The sequence below is a fragment of the Spermophilus citellus genome (genome assembly GCF_964194105.1).
Source record: "Spermophilus citellus genome assembly, chromosome: 17".
Classification (NCBI taxonomy): domain Eukaryota; kingdom Metazoa; phylum Chordata; class Mammalia; order Rodentia; family Sciuridae; genus Spermophilus; species Spermophilus citellus.
This window is the reverse complement of record NC_138199.1, coordinates 30120108-30133562: the sequence shown is the minus strand read 5'-3', so window position 1 is coordinate 30133562 and position 13455 is coordinate 30120108. Positions and strand designations below refer to the sequence as shown.

The 13455-nt window shown below is 46.1% G+C and overlaps 1 protein-coding gene across 1 annotated transcript in view; it reads right to left on the bottom strand.

Annotated features, from left to right (window-relative positions):
• Positions 1-12537, bottom strand: part of SLC6A4 (solute carrier family 6 member 4) — a 34178-nt gene extending 21641 nt beyond the window's left edge. Inside the window, exon 1 of the mRNA XM_081272216.1 lies at positions 11564-12537. The gene's annotated coding sequence lies outside the window, so the exon portion shown is untranslated. The remainder of the gene's footprint in view (positions 1-11563) is intronic.
• Between the last annotated feature and the right edge of the window lie 918 nt (positions 12538-13455).

Genomic DNA, 13455 nt, shown 5'->3' with positions numbered 1-13455 from the left:
GCAGCCAAGACCTCCCAGCTCACTTGGTTTCTTCTAGGCCTGAGCTTTCAAACTCTTGAAACAGATTGGAAGTTGAAACATGTTTCTCCTTAGATCATATCATACCTTTGTAGAAATGGACAGTAAGCACTATTCACATCTCTGCTGCAGAGATCCCACATCAACCTTCCAAATCCAACAGTGAGAGAAGGGCTAGAGGCTAAAAATGGCAAGTGTATGTCTCCTACCTACCTATTTGGGGCTTTCTGTGACTCTGACTTATCTACGCATACAAATGTGAAGATAAGACGAGCACAACTATAATCCCAGTAACTTGAAGGCTGAGACAGGAGGATTGCAAGTTTCAGGTCAGCCTCAGCCACTCAGCAAGGCCCTAAGCAACTCAGCAAAACCCTGTCTCAAAATTAAAAAACAAAACAAAAACAAACAACAACAACAACAACAAAAAAAAAAAACAGCTGCAGATATAGCTGCAGATGTAGCTCAGTAGTAAAGCTCCTGGGTTCAATCCCGAGTTAAAAAAAAAAAAAAAGACAAAAACAGTTGAAAATTAGAACACAAAGTAATAACTTCACAGTGATGACTATGGACATATATATTGGCAAAGATTAGACATGAACACCAAGGGATGAAAGTAATTAGGGTTTTGTGTTCCTTGGTTTCTTTTTATTTGTAAAGTGGAAAATAAACATTTTAAGGGGATTTATTGTTACCAAAAATATCTACAGCAATAAGAGATAAATCAGCTCTGTGTAGTGAGGGTGTGTGTATGTGTGTATGTGAGGTAGGTAAACGTCCTACCCTGTCCAGCTGTTTGGCCCTTGCCTACCTACCACACCCCAGACTCAAGGGAGCAAACACCATGGAGGAGAATATAAATTTCTGACAGAGCAATCTAAATGAAACCTCATTCTAAGCCAGGTGTGGTGGTGGACACCTGTAATCTCAGCTACTCAGGAGGCTGAGGCAGAAGGTTCACAAGTTGGAGGCCAGCCTGGGTAATTTAGTGAGATTCTGTCTTAAAACAAAAAACGATGGGGAGGTGCTCAGTGGTAGATTGCTTGCCTAGCACTGTGCAGGCTCTGGGTTCCATCCCTAGCACCACCACAAATTAAAAAAAAAAAAAGAAAACTTCATTGTGTTCATGCTGCTGAACAGTTTCTCTCCTCTCTCCACGTCCTTGGGACCTCAATTAAACCTGATATAATTTGTTTTCCTTTTTTCTTTCTTTCCTTTTGGGATTGAACTCAGGGCCTTGAACATGCTAGACACACTTTGTATCACTGAGCTAAATCACTAGCCACACATTGTCTCATTGTCCCAGGCCAAGGGATTTTTTTTTTTTTTTTTTTAATGATAGCGTTGATGAGATGTCAAGGTTTTTTAAATACATAGCTAAGTTAAACCTGAACTTGGCAGTCTTTGGTGGTGTTGAGAAGGCCTCTGTTCTCACTCTGGCCTACATCAGTGACATGTTTTCCACACTAAATATGGAAGAACCTGAAGACCCAATGGCAGGGATCAAGAGCTTCCCCACAGGTGGCCAGGTGGCACTCAGTTGACAGAGCCTGCCAGGCCTTGCTCTTTCTTCCTCCATCCCCTGAAGTTTTCTGTAAGAACTTCTTCCCACTTCAACACTGCCACTTTCCACCCGTTTAAACCCGAGAGGGGAAACAGGGTCCATCTCAGTCACAGCTGTGACTCATTACCTTCCCTCCTTAGCAGCCAAACCATTTGTTCTAGATTTCATTTATTTTCTCCCTCAGGGCATCCTGCAGGGAGGGTGGAAAACACACGGTGGGTTGGTGGATGGGGGTGGGAGCAATGTGTGTTTTCCAGGGTCCTCAGCCCCCTAAGGCATCTGATCTTGATTGCTTCACAACTCTGATGAGCAGCTCCTGGAAGAATAATACTCTCTCCTCTATTTGTTCTGAGCCAGTTTCCTGAAATACCCCGCAGCACTTTTTAACTCGGTAAAAATAAGAAAAATCATGCCTGTTAAGAGCATCCTTCAGGCAACCCATGACTTTAGGCTGCCTGTCCCCAAACACTGGGCTCTCCTTGTTCAGCTCTGCTTTCTGGGGTTTTCCTACTGTGCTCCCATCCTTGATCACAGAATTTGGGATACAAAAAAAGTCACTTGAAACCACCAAACAGGAAACACACATCTCCTTTTCTTCATTTCCCTTCTTCTCCCAGTTAAAGGAGACAAACTCCTAGTTGTGAATCTGGTGGGCCAGGAGCAGAGGACATGGGCCTGGGCCCCTTTCTGTTGACAGGCTCCTTCCTAGCTGTGTTGCCTGGACTCCTTTCCCAGTTTTGTGATTCTGCTGAACCCTCACGGGCCATTTCTACGCAGACCAGCAGATAACAATGGTTGAGAGCAGACTGGCTCAGGTATTCAGAAGTACGAGTTGATAAGAAGGTTTCTGAATGCACTCTTGAAAGCTTTCTTTTTTAAAAGATATTTTTATCCTGCTGGGTAGGAATATGGCAAAGGAGGTCAGTATTATAACTGTGACCTCCTCCAGGTAGCTTTTGAGTTTATCCAGGGCCAGAAAAAGCCCCAGAAGCTTTCTTTTGAAACTTGAATGGACACTATAGCTCCAGGCTGAAGCAGGGGGCAGGCTGTGAATGGTGCATGATACCCAAGGCAGTGTGGGACAGCAACCTGACCTTCTCCCAGGTTTCCACACCTGAGGGGTGCAGCTCAGTGGTGCAGTAGATCCCAAGACAGTCATGATTAACTTTCTGTTCACACTCCAGCTTCCTCGTGGCTAATTCACTCTATTCCCTCCCATGAGTTTGTGGGGTGGGGGGGGATTGTTTCTATTCTATTTAAATTTCTGATCAAATCTCCATTCCTGTTTCCACACAACTGTCTCTGTAGCCAGGGGAACCAGTAACCGAAGGAGTAATTATGACGATTAGTCATAAAACCACCTAGCCCCTTGGAAATGCCCGTTGACTCTGTTTTTCTGTTGGACACTATAGAAATTTTGTACTTTGACTTCATGTGTCAAGAGCAAAGTGAATTCACATCTCAGGATACTGGATTTCCATTTTCCAAAACAAAACAAAACCCCAGCGTGAAGTATGGGTTGAACACTGAGATAAGATTAATTACAGGTCATCAAACCAAGTGGCAATTTGCATTCTCTATGCACAGGGAGTCCAAAGTTCCCAAGGCACCCACCAAAGATGATAGGAATTACAGAGCTCTGATGCCTCCAGCGCAGTGAACACTGAACCTGGCCCCCTGCCGCGGAGAAGGAGTAACCCAACAAAGCCCTGCTGCTTGCCCGCAGAACAGGCACAGTCCTGCCTTCATGGAATTCACAGTACAAGGCCAAATCTGGGAAAGGCAGGCAGATTGTAGGACAAGCAAAGCAATGCCCTGGCCCATGCTTCCTCTAAGAGCTGTGGCGTGTGCCCTGTGGACATATCCCCATGCCTGCTGCAGCATGCTGAGATACCCCATATTTCCAGCTCCAAAGCAGCCCTCAGGTTCAACTAATCTCCCAGGTGCTACCTTGAAGTTTCTGTCCCAAGACCTTGGAGTTTACTTGATTCATCATCACAGGCTCCACTGGGTAAAGCAGAGGCTGCATTTGTACCTGTCAGAGGGCTGCTGTCTCCAAGGTCTGTGGCATTACAGGTCACAAGCCATGGTGGCCCCTGGCTTGCCTTTCAAGCAAAATAGACTTGTGCTATCAATCAAGGGGGCTGAGAAAATCTGCTTGGGTTTTGGAAATATAGGGAACACACAAGCTCTACTATCCCAGCCATCACCTCCTCCAGAGGATTCCTCATGAGAGTCAGTTTTATTTATTTATTTATTTATTTTGGAGAGGAATTAAATAGGATAAAGTCCTCAGGGCTATTTGGGCCAGTTACCATGAGGAGAGAAAAATCTTTTCAGAACTTTCTCTGCCTGGCTGAGGAGAAAATGGGAGCTCTGAGCTTGTCTGCACAGAGTGTCCAGTCTAGAGGACTAGTCATTCATAATGGGTCTAGATCACTGCAGAGGCTGGCCAAAAAGTACAACGGATTATTCAGACTTTCATAAAAAAGAAATGAATTTGGCATAAATGGGCATGAATAATTCTTTTCCAATGAGCATGAATAGCCAAGCCTAGATTAACTGACTTCCTGAGTCATTCAGTGATAGTTCTGTGTGTCCACAACCCAGAACTCTCCTTTTTGTTTCACAGATCTGCACTGAAATCCCAGATCCACCACTTACTGGTTGTGAGACTTTGGGTAGGTCACTTAATCTCTCTGAGCCTCCAGTTCATCCTGTTGGAAAGCAGATGGTTAATATTTGGACTTGGTCAGGGCTGTTGTGGGGATTATAAAAGTATGATAAGCTTAACTTAGCATCTAGTACACAAAAGCATCAATAAACAACAGTGGGTCACTTCACTTCCACCACCACACACATGCCACTCATTCTACTTTCCACTTAACAGTCCAGTCAATTGGGCCTCACTGGTCCATGCAGCTCCTGTCAATCAGGGGCTTAGGGTCACCTGGGAAACTTGAAAACAACACATCACTGGCCCACCGGCTTTTCTCCCAGAGACTGGTCTTGTTCTCAAGAGATCTGTGGGGTGCCAGGCATCTGCACTTACCTTTATTTATTTTTTTGGTACAAGGGGTTGAGCCCAGGGGTGCTTAAGCCACATCCCCACTAAGCCACATCCCCAGCTCTTTTTATATTTTGAGACAGGGCTTCACTAAGTTGCTGAGGCTGGCTTTGAATTTGCAATCCCCTGTCTCAGCCTCCTGAGCCGCTGGGATTATAGGCATGTGCCACTGTACCCAGCAAGCATTTGCACTTTTCACAAGGGCCTCAGCAGACTACTCAGGGTCCCATGAACCTTAGAACACACCTTCTACACCCCCACCCAACTTCCTCTGAGGCTTGGCTTCCTCCACGAAGCTTTCTCTCACCACCTCAGCCCAAGATGTCTCTCCTGATCCTGTATAATTTCTCATTTGTCACACAACGTTGATTAGCACTGTCACCAGTTATCCTTCTATGTATATTTGTTTTGTGTTCCCCTGCAAACAGGGGCCTGGGTCACACATCTTTGTGCCTGAAAGCCTGGCATTTGTGCAGCAGGGCTCTGCACAGGGACCCACCCGTTCCTGGTTTTCTGAGCAGGATGGTCTTTGATGCCATAGACCTGAATTTGGGACCAGGCACCACTCCTCCTCCTCCTGGGGCTAAGTCAGATGTGGCCAGGTCCCATCCCAAGGGGACTTGTGCCTCTCGCCTCCCCCATCAGGAAATGGGAGATGATTCTGGAGGAGGAGGGCTGCCACAGCCATGACTTCACAGACTCGGGACTGGAAAAGACTGGCGCACGGAGGATGAAAGAATGAGCCAGGGCTGTTCTTTCAGACTTTGGACCGGCCAGGCACACCCAGCAACAGTCTGGATTCCAAATGTTCATTTGTGACTTGGTTCTTTGGCTCTTGGAATATACTTACTACCCACAGAAACCATTGTCAGAAACAGAGGCATCAAAAGCGAAAGCTGAAGGACACAGGATGAAGTCCCACCAAACAGCAGGGGAGGGATGGCGATTAAATGGACAGAAGCATCTATTTATTACACTCTTCTTTCTGGGTCTTGAGGAAAATTAAATTTAAGGGCAAGGATGCAGAGAAACTATCAGATTCCTTGAAGGTGTCATTTAGACCAGTTAAGGGCTTTAGAAATTGATGGCATGAATCTTTCTTATTCTATTTAACTTAAAAATTGTTGCAGAAAACAAAACTGCTTTTATTCTGTCTTGGTAACATATTTAAATGTGGACAAGACAGGGAAAGAGACAGGAAACTTAATGCAAAGTGATATGGTAAGATTAGGAATGTCACTTTTTTTCCCTTCCCTTTTGCCATACTGGGAATGGAACCCAGGGCCTTGCTCATGCTAGGCAAATGCATGAGCTACACCCCCAGCCCTGACTTACACCTTCTAAACATTATTATTTTGATAATGTAATTTGTGTAATCAATAGGAGCATTTCCAAACACAGCTTTGTTTCTTCAATACAAGTGTATTACACAACTAATTTGCTGGGCACTGTGGCACATGCCTGTAATCCCAGCAGGTGGGGAAGTTGAGGCAGGAGTATCACAAATCTGAGTCAGCCTGAGAAACTTAGACCACATTTCATGATAAAAAATAAAGGGGGTGGGTGGGTGGGGTGGCACTAGGGAAGTGGTTCAGCAGTAGAGTGTCTTTGGTTTGAATCCCCAGTACCAAAAACAAAATAAAAGGTGAGTAGTGAGGAGGAAAGGGAAACTGGGCACATTTCTTAGTCCAGCAGGGAGAAGGAAGTGGGGAGACAGAGGAGGGAAAGTGGCTGCTAGAGGAGGGGGCATTTCAGAATTGGGGTGACATGGAGACTCCATATGGCACCTCTTTAGCTATAAGGTGAGTGAAGATTTGTACGTCATTGCTAGAAAGTACGTGTATTCTTAGGTCAAGAAATTCTGAAATGCAGTAGGCGCGAGAATGCACACCTTTAATCCCAGTGGCTCTGGAGGCTGAGGATCTCAAGTTCAAAGCCAGCCTCTGCAATTTAGGGAGACCCCCGTCTCAAAATAAAACATGGTTAAGTGCCCTGGGTTCAATCTTTGGTATGCACCCCCCCAAAAAATAAATTCTGAAATGTACTTGACAGTGAGTCACACAGTTGGGGAATATTCATGGAAAAAATCAGTTCTTTATTACACAGCATTGATCTGGTTCCCACTGTGCACTCAAAGGAGGGCAAGAGATAATTCTGACACCTAGCAGTTTACAATCTCAAATAGTAACCCCATAAACTCAAAAGGACACCATTGAGACAACAGGAGAAATTTGACCTATATATTCCATAACAGTTTTGTATGGATGTTTCCCTGGTATGATAATGGGGTATGATTATTTAAGAGAGGTCCTTATTTTTAGGAAAGGCATGCTAAAGTATTTAGGGGTAAAGTAACCGGATGTCTGTAAACTCTCAAACGTTCAGCAAAAATGCATATATACAAATATGAAAATTATATATAATTACATATTATAAATAACATGTCAAATTTTCTATTATATATGTGAAAATAGATATATGTATAATTAGAGCAACTGCCTGAACAACTGGTGAAACTGGATGATTTTTCTGATTTTTTTGTTCAAAATTTCTTCAATAAGTGAGAGGAGAAATATAATTCTAGTGCCTGGACCAGTGCTGGAAACTCCCAGCGGTCCCACAGAATGGCTCCTCTCCACTCTATTCCCTTCCCCTCCCCTCCCCTCCTGGCCTCTTGCCTCCTTTTCCCTCCACCCCAGCTCTTTTCCTCCAAAACAAGAGCCAGAGCCAGATAATTTGATTAGCATTTTTAAGGCACTGGCTCCAGGACTAGTTGGGAGAGAGAAAAGAGCCCAAGTGTAGGAAAGGCAAGTTCTAGGCCTGTACCCTGAGAGCCAACGCCCAGTCACCTCCCTTCACCTTCAAGATCTTGCTGGCTCTCCCACTCCCTAATTATAGGCCTCTCCTTGGAAGGGAAAATTCCCTTAGAGGAAAAAAAAAGTCAGTTTATTTTATTCAGCAGACCAGTAACAAAGGAAATAAAATGCTCTTTTTTTTTCCTTGACTATGCTCCAAAAGACCACACAAAAATGCTAGGTGGCAAAGACCCACTGATGGCCCTTCTGCTGGTGTCCACCAAACCTGTGGCTCTGGATTCTCCCAGAGCACCCAGCTGGCTCTTTCCTGAGCCACTGGGAAGTGCTCTTCCAGGTCACCCCTGTCCTGTCACAACTCTTCTTTTACCTCTGCCCTCCCTACCTCAAATGACTACATGAAGAACTGACTCTCAGGAACCCAGGAGACCCTCCCTTTTGCCATCTGTCACTTGTCGTGCCTGGGGACCCTGGGACATCATCTCCATGTCTCGGTGTCTCTGGAGTGCATCTCTGGTTGTGCAGTCCAGGGGCTTCTGGGATTAATGGAGGTCTGTCCTGTTGTGAGTTTAAAAACCAAGGGCTTAAATACCCATTAACAAGTCCCCTTGGTCCAGGGGTGGGTGGGAGCTAGGGAGCTACTGCCAGGTTCCAGGGTACCTGAAGGAAAGAAGAAAATAACAAGATGGCCTACAGCCTCACACCTCACACCAGCCTTTATCTCCATTTTGTCACCTTGTTAGGCGCAGGGCTGGGAAGACACTTGCTCAGTTTAAAAGCATGTTGTTGACATTTAGTAAACGAGCATTCATCTTTCCAGTCACCAGAAGCTAAAAAAAAAAAAAAAAAGATGGGGTGGGGGGCGGAGTGTCAGGCTTAAGGGAATACCCTGCAGAGACATTACTCATGCAAGAGCATTTCTAAAGACAGTACAAGATCTCCAGATCTCTGCATAAATGACCTCTGGGATGCAGCCCAGCTGGGTGTAGTGGCATATGCCTGGAATCCCAGCTATTTGGGGGGGCTGAGGCAGGAGGATCACAAGTTTGAAGCAGGTTTGGGCAATTTAGCAAGACCCCATCTCCAAACAAACAAAGGGCTAGGGACGTGGCTCAGTGGTAGAGCACCCCTGGGTACAATCCCCAGGACTTGGGATGGGGGCAGCACACAGAGTAGAAAAATAACATGGCCCATGGCGGGTCTTGTGCCAACCCTAGATACACAGTATACCAAAAATGACTGTTTTCTTTTTGGCCATACAGGTGACATTAGGAAAGGACTCAAGTCATGACCACATCCTGTTGATTCAAAATGCCAAAATAAAAGGTTAATTTCATATATTTTCAACCTGACCTCTCCTAGAAAGATGTCAATTTTATATACTTAGGGTGCTCTTACCACTGGGAACACAGACAGTGACTCCCCATAAGAATAGGGGTAATCTGTAGTACTTGCCTCAAGTATGAAGAGACAGAGGCATTTATCAAATGTTGGTCTCCATACCCATGCCTGTGCCACCAAATACACAGACCTCAGAGAACTGTGACTGGTTGGTGATAGCTCAGGGATTGGGACAGAGAATGGGCACAATCCAAATCTATACACATGGAGGCCATTTCTATGGCACTACGTACGCCCTAGGCATCTTGCAAAGGGCTTTAGGGGAGTCTGGGAACTTGGACCCCTATTGACTGGGCATGATTGAGGTGCAGTATTTAATTTCCACATGTCAGAGTATGCAAAGTCTTTGCCTTCCTATCAAACCTGAGCAGATCTCCAGACATCCCTAACTAGATAGCAACATCTGGGTAGAGTCCAAGCCCTTGGGCACTCTTGTACCATTATTACACCTCAAATTTATAGCTCATATTTTGTTTTGTTTGTTTGTTTGTTTGTTTTTGTGTGTGTGGTGCTGGGGATCGAACCCAGGGCTTTGTGCACAGGAGACAAGCACTCTAGCAACTGAGCTACATCCCCAGCCCCTGTTTGTTCTTTATATTGGCGACTGAATTCCAGGGGCACTTTGCCCTTGAGCTACAACCCACCCCTCTTTCTTATTTTGAGGCAGGGTCTCCCTAAGTTGCTGAAGCTGGCCTCAAACTTGGGATTCTCCTGCCTCAGCCTCGCTAAATTTCTGGGATTACAGGTGTGTGCCTCTGAGCCAGACAGCTCACGTTTTCCTGAGCACAGAAATCAGGACCACAGTTGCAGAATGAGTTGAAGCATATCATCACGCTACATAGGCACCCCCTGTTCCTCCCTGCCATTTGCAGCTGAAGATCATTAGACCCACTATTACTGGGAATAACTAAGGCTCTGGTTGCCTTCTCAACCAAAAATGACTGCATCATTTTCTCTTTGGCCATCCAGGCAACTTTAGGAAAAGGAGTCAAGTCATCACCACATCCTGTTGATTCAAAATGCCAAAATAAAATGCAACTTTGCCTCAGGCAGTCCTGCTTTCTGTGCTCTCAAATTATTTGACAAGTATGAAGAAGTGGCTACTGCCACGAACTGGTTTAATTTCTGGAATTATCTGTATTTCTCTTTGGTGGATTCACTCAAGGTGTTTTGCAAGCCTGCCAGAAAGAGCCCAACCTATGCTCCTAATCCCCTGGAGCCACAATCCTTCCAGTCACCCCACCCATTTGTAAAATCCTCCACATGCCTCTCCAGGTTTCATCAGATGTCCCTGAAAATCTCCCCAAGAGGAATTTTGGAGGCCGTGGAGATTCCATTACAACTTCAACATTATCTGTTCTCCCCACTCCTACATGTCCTATGTATATTTCGTAAATAAAAAAACAGAAAGTAATGGGTTTGAATAGCTGGGCTGGTAGTTACATCTCCGAAATGTCCTGGGTGGATCACCAGAGTATTTCTGGGACTTTTGGTTTAATGAGTAGTTTCAATCCGCTCGTAAATTCAGTGAAAAAAGAAAAAAAACAAAACAAAACAAACAAACCTACACCCAATCCAGCAAACCATTTTTTTTTCCTTTTTTCTCTCTCACAATAATCCAAAGTCCCCACACATTGTGGTGATTCATCTAATGCATTTCAGAGGTGTAACTTCTAGCTCAGATGTACAAACCCATTTCTTTTACTGGAGCTCAGTGGTAGAGCATGTGGTTAACATGCAAGAGGTCCTGGATTCCTTCCCTGGCACTGCAAAAACATTTTTTAAAAAGGTATATTTTCACATGCTATAGAAAAACCTGCCTCTCTTCCATACTGGAACAGTCATCTCCACCACCCACGACCCCCCCCCCGCTGGTACAAAAACCCTGAGTCTTCAGGCAGCAGCATCTCCACACAATAGCAAGCTGTGGGACAAAGAGTCAAAGCCATGTGTTTCCTTGCACTCCTACACACCATGACACTATTGCTGCCCCTAGCTCTCCTCCCTTTCACTAAACACAAATCCCAACGTTGTCATCTTAGACATTTTTTGTATGTAACTGAAGGCAAAACACATTAAATATTTGATCTCCTCTTACTATGATGAGAGCTAGCAGGCTCATAAATAATCCATTGACCTGGTTCATTTTTCTGGACAAAAAAATTGATCATAAAAATACATATACACGAGCTTTTGTAATGTCTGACTCTTAGAAATCCTCTCCCTCTTCAATTCTTTAGAAACTCCAACTGGAAAAGGAACAATTCAATAAGAAAAAGCCTCAGTGCAAAAGGAAATCTGCTCCTTCGCATTCGTCAGCTCCTGAGAGCCTTTCCAGAACAAATTTGAACGTACACATTCTTCAAGCAACTGATGGCTGTACATTTTAGCCATGTAGATCAGCCCGTTGGAGTTTCGCATAAATTCTGAATGGCCTGTGAGTATCAGAGCCAGCATCCAGCTCTGCCAGCGAAACCAACCAAGCGCACGGAGACTCGGCCCACTTAAGTGTCACTCAAAGGTTTCTCTAGATATTTGGGCATTTGTGTCAACCAGAACTCTCCCTGCACAAATGCGTTTGCATAAAGCCACCTGCACGCGATGGCAGCAAAGTAAAGATCAAATATAAAACCACGGGTTAAAACTACAACTTTTCCCTATGCGCAGGACAACACTTTGCTTTTTAAAGACCATCTTTACCTGGTCTTCCAGCTTGAGCTCAAGCGCTCGCTGAGCCTCCGCAAGCAATAGACAAAGAAGCCCTCCAAAGCGCCTGCAGCCCCCAGACGCGCTCCACGCTACCCTCTCCTCGGGTGTATCTGCGGGTGGCACTTGTCTTGGTTAGAATGGAGGGTGCGGGAAGCAGGCGCGCACCGCCCGGGGCGCCCCAGCAGGACCAGAGAGCTCAGCTGCACGACGGCTCCGCTCCAGGAAAGGGAGGGGTTCTGGAAAGAAACGAGGATCAGAGGCAAAAAGAAAAGCGGACCCACCTGCCGGCTGGGCGTGGGGAGGCTGGTACAGCGCTGGGGAGGCGGTGCGACCCTCGCGCCCTCGAGGCACCAGGGCAGCAGCTGTGCCTGTGAGCAGCGGCGCCCGCGCCGCACTATTTGTACTCTCGGCCCCTCACATGGTCTGATCTCTAGATAGCCACTGCCAAAGAGCTCTTTAAGAATTTTTTGCGTCACTTTGAAGCGAATAAACTTTATGTTTCACCGCAGCCGCAGCTGGGCGCTCCTCTTAGACAGAGGGAGAGTCTGGGGCGCCCATGCGACCCCAGCCGTGGGAGGGGACGGACATCCCCCCACCCATCACACTCACTCGCAGTGCTCTCAGCCGCGAGGGACCCGAGGGGGGCTGGTAGTGGGCAGAGCAGAGCGAAGGTGTCTACTCTTGAATCTTGCGGGGCGTGGGGCTGCTCCACTTCTAAATCCGCCCAAAGTAGTGTCTAGGTTTTCTCTTAGAACGATTTTTCTTGACCACCAACTCTTCCCCATCATCCCCATCCCGACGAGTCCTGCCTCATTTCTTTTCCTAAGACTTCACGGCACTTGGCTCCACTGATGGGACGTGAGCTCAGCCAGGGGGGCCTCCTCGTCTTAACTCCCCTGCAAACTCGGAGTGCCCTGCAGCTGCGCGCAATAAATGCTTGCAGAATGAATGGAAGACGCTTTCCTTTCGTTAACCAGCTACAGATCCAAGGAGTTTTCAAACAGAGAGCACACGGGCTGATCTGCAGAAACGCCCGTGGTTTTCGACAAGGATCAGGCTACTTCAATAGTTGAATTATCTCAAGGGTTTTAAGAGGAGACCCCCCCCCCACCTTTAAAATGTTTTGGACACCTTTGTTATTTTATTTATTATTTTTATGTGGCTCTAAGGATTGAACCCAGTGCCTCACATGTGCTAGGCAAGCCCTCTACCACTGAGCCCATTGTTTTTGAACCACATGCATATGTTGTTTTGCTAATTTAAAAAACTTACTGTTATCATATTAGTTTTTTTGCTAAAATTATGTAAAAATTTTAAAGTACAGATGAAGTACTTGATTTGTGCAGAGATGTCATGGTTGGGGCCAACCAATCAGCCTACCTCTCCCAATAGGAGGAGGCCAGGGGATACTGCAGCGAAATCAAAGCCAAAAACAAAGTAAAAACTTGTTAGTTTGCAGTTTCAGGAAAGCTGCAGCCCCTTGGCACATGGGGGGAACTAAACCCAGAAAGCCCAGAGCGCCCAGCTGAGCTGAACAGGCACCGGGAAGGACCAAGGACAACTGTCAGCAGATGTGGGGAGCTCTGCAAGGAGAGGGATCAGCACAGGGTTTTGGTGCCACCTAGACACCAGGGAGGGGACTGCAAAGATTTAAAAGCATTCCCAGAGCACCAAGATGCCTTGGGGAACTAACTGCCTGGTGCTCAGGGGAACAAAGTGAGGCTGGGGACCTGGGCAGGCTTGGGCATTTCATGTCCTAATCAAGTACGCAGGTGACAGGCTCCGCACTGGGCTGCTCCAACGGTCATTTGAACACAGTGACCTGCTACATCCTTCCACTTTTTCAATGAATGCGTAAGTGCTGCACAGACCAGGCGCTGCAT